Raw genomic sequence first — 2,747 nt, 5'->3', positions numbered from 1 at the left:
AAGAATTACACCAATCGTTCCATCATCCTGCCAATCGAAGGTGTACTTTAGACGTACCGTACTCCTCTAAACGTTCCGTTATTTTATCAGACATAAACTAAAGGCAAGATACCACTCTTACGATATCTTCCGATAGGCGTCATTCACTATCATAAGCCTTTCATTTCCTCCATTTACTCAAATCTATATGAGTCTTCACCACAAAGTTTGGTACACCTAAGCAGACGTTCGGTGTATCGGGCGAGAATTTAAGATAAGAAAGCTTTAATTACGATCGATGTATAAATCTCCTTATCACCTCGAAACGTTTACATGCTAGTTCTAATATCGTAAGCATACACTTAGAATCCTAAACACATAAGGTTTCCTGATCCGGTCGGCAACAAACCATAGATCCGAACAAATAATATCATATATGGCAACGTATCACATTTAGCACATAAAAGCAATTTAGGCATCATTCCTAAAATAAACTAGTGCTTGTGTCAATTTAGGTGTACTACCTAACATATTTTAGACACACTCCTCACGATCATTACTTAGCATTCTAAGTTTAAGTCTATAAATCCTACAAATTCCTAGTTCGCTTAAAGTAATGCTCTGATACCAACTGTGACATCCCCAATTTCACGGCCAGAAAATACTGATTTGTTTATGCTTTGTTTTATAAATCATAGTAATCGTTTAAAGAAAACGGTTGCGGAATTTGTTCCCAAAACAAGATATGATAATAACTTATCAAAACATTTCTCAAAGAGAATGTATTTTTTTTATTTAATAATAAAACCTCGGGATGTCATGTTCCGATACAAACCAAAAGCATAAACAATATAAAATACACCTTACAACAGTTATTTATAACTACTGATCTATAATCCAAAATCTCTCGTCAAGTCCATCAACTTATACCCTTGTGCCATTACCTGTAATGCAAAGAAAACTGAGAGGGTCAGGCTTGGGAGCCTGGTGAGCATATAGGGTTTTCAACTCACAATAATAAATTTATTATATTCAATTATCAAACAATCAACCCAAATACCCATCCCATATCTCCTTTATTTTCTCAAGGTTTACCCTAATAACCAACTATCCTTCATTCATTCATCCCTAAGGATTTACCTAACGAACTGGCACAAAATCCATTTTCAACCACGGTTTATACAACAGGCACTACGTCACATAGTCACCAGGGTTCATACGATAGGCACTACGTCTCATAGTCACCAGGGTTTACACAACAGGCACGAAGTCACATCGTCACCAAGGTTTATCAAATAGGCACGAAGTCGCATCGTCATCAAGGTTTTACTCAATAGGCACGAAGTCGCATCGTCACCAAGGTTTTACTCAATAGGCACGAAGTCGCGTCGTCACCAAGGTTTTACTCAATAGGCACGAAGTCGCATCGTCACCAAGGTTTTACTCAATAGGCACGAAGTCGCATTATCACCAAGGTTTTACTCAATAGGCACGAAGTCGCATTGTCACCAATTATTCTATCTACCCATGTTCTACCCAACAATTTTGTAGATATAGATACAAACACAGTTTAAATCATTTAACACCCGTATAAAAACATAAATTCCAAGCCCATCTCAAATAGACAAATAATATATAACACATAGCATGTATTTCATAGCTAATAATTTATATTTATGTGTTAGAAGAAAGTAAATATACACTCACACCAAACATATACTTAATACATTCAAACAATACTTGTATTAAAATCATGTTTATGAAAGGGACTATACACTCACACATATAAACAACAATATATATACACATAGCACGTACTTTATAAAATATTTCATATCTATGTGCAAGATGAAATTGACTATACACTCACATGATTAGACGATGCCCGGACAGCACTACGACTTGTAAAAGTAGTATTCTTCGGTAGATCTGGAAGATCTTCACAAAAATCGGCTTCTCGCAGGCAGAGCTTCGGCTCGGGAATTTCACTTCTCGGGATCTTCGGGCTTCGGGACTTGCTTTGGGGCTTGGGAATGATACCGGGGCTTCGGGGGGTTAAAATAGGGCTTAGAGAGAGTATCGGGAGTGAGTTTGATGAGAAGGAGCAACCAAAATCGGCTGACCCTTGATTTCTATTTATAGGGTGAATTTTCTGAGTTCACCTCGTGAGTTTCTAATATTCCTCGTGAACTTGCTCACCTCGTGAGTTTCTAATACTCACCTCGTGAGCTCGATACGTCATTGCGTTTGTCATGGCCACTTGCCCTGGAAGACGTCCATCGTCTGTTCACCTCGTGAATTTCTAATATTCACCTCGTGAGTTCTGACAGTTTTGGGGTTTCGCGCCCCAAACTTCAGAAATTCATAACTTTCGCATACAAACTCCGTTTTCGACGTTCTTTATATCCACGTGTAGGTAAAAACAAAACCTACAACTTTCATTTAGACTTCGTCGGCTAATTTTGACTTTAATTTTAGTATATTATTAATATATTATTTTTAGTAGGCTAGGACAGGAAAACTCCGTTCGAAATTCATAACTCCTTCATCTGAACTCCGTTTTCGTCTGTCTTTTTATCGTTGGATTACTATTGATGAGATCTTCAATTCTCATTTAGAAAGTTTTGGCTAAATATCACTCCACCTCAATCTCGAGTTTCGGGCTGCATACTGCTAATGCTAAAACTTCGAAAAATCATAACTTCCTCATATGAAGTCAGATTTAGACGTTCTTTTTATGCACGCTCTCGGTTTAACGTATTATACGA

Source organism: Lactuca sativa, chromosome 1 (genome assembly GCF_002870075.4).
Source record: "Lactuca sativa cultivar Salinas chromosome 1, Lsat_Salinas_v11, whole genome shotgun sequence".
Taxonomy (NCBI): domain Eukaryota; kingdom Viridiplantae; phylum Streptophyta; class Magnoliopsida; order Asterales; family Asteraceae; genus Lactuca; species Lactuca sativa.
Note: the sequence above shows the minus strand (reverse complement) of the source record.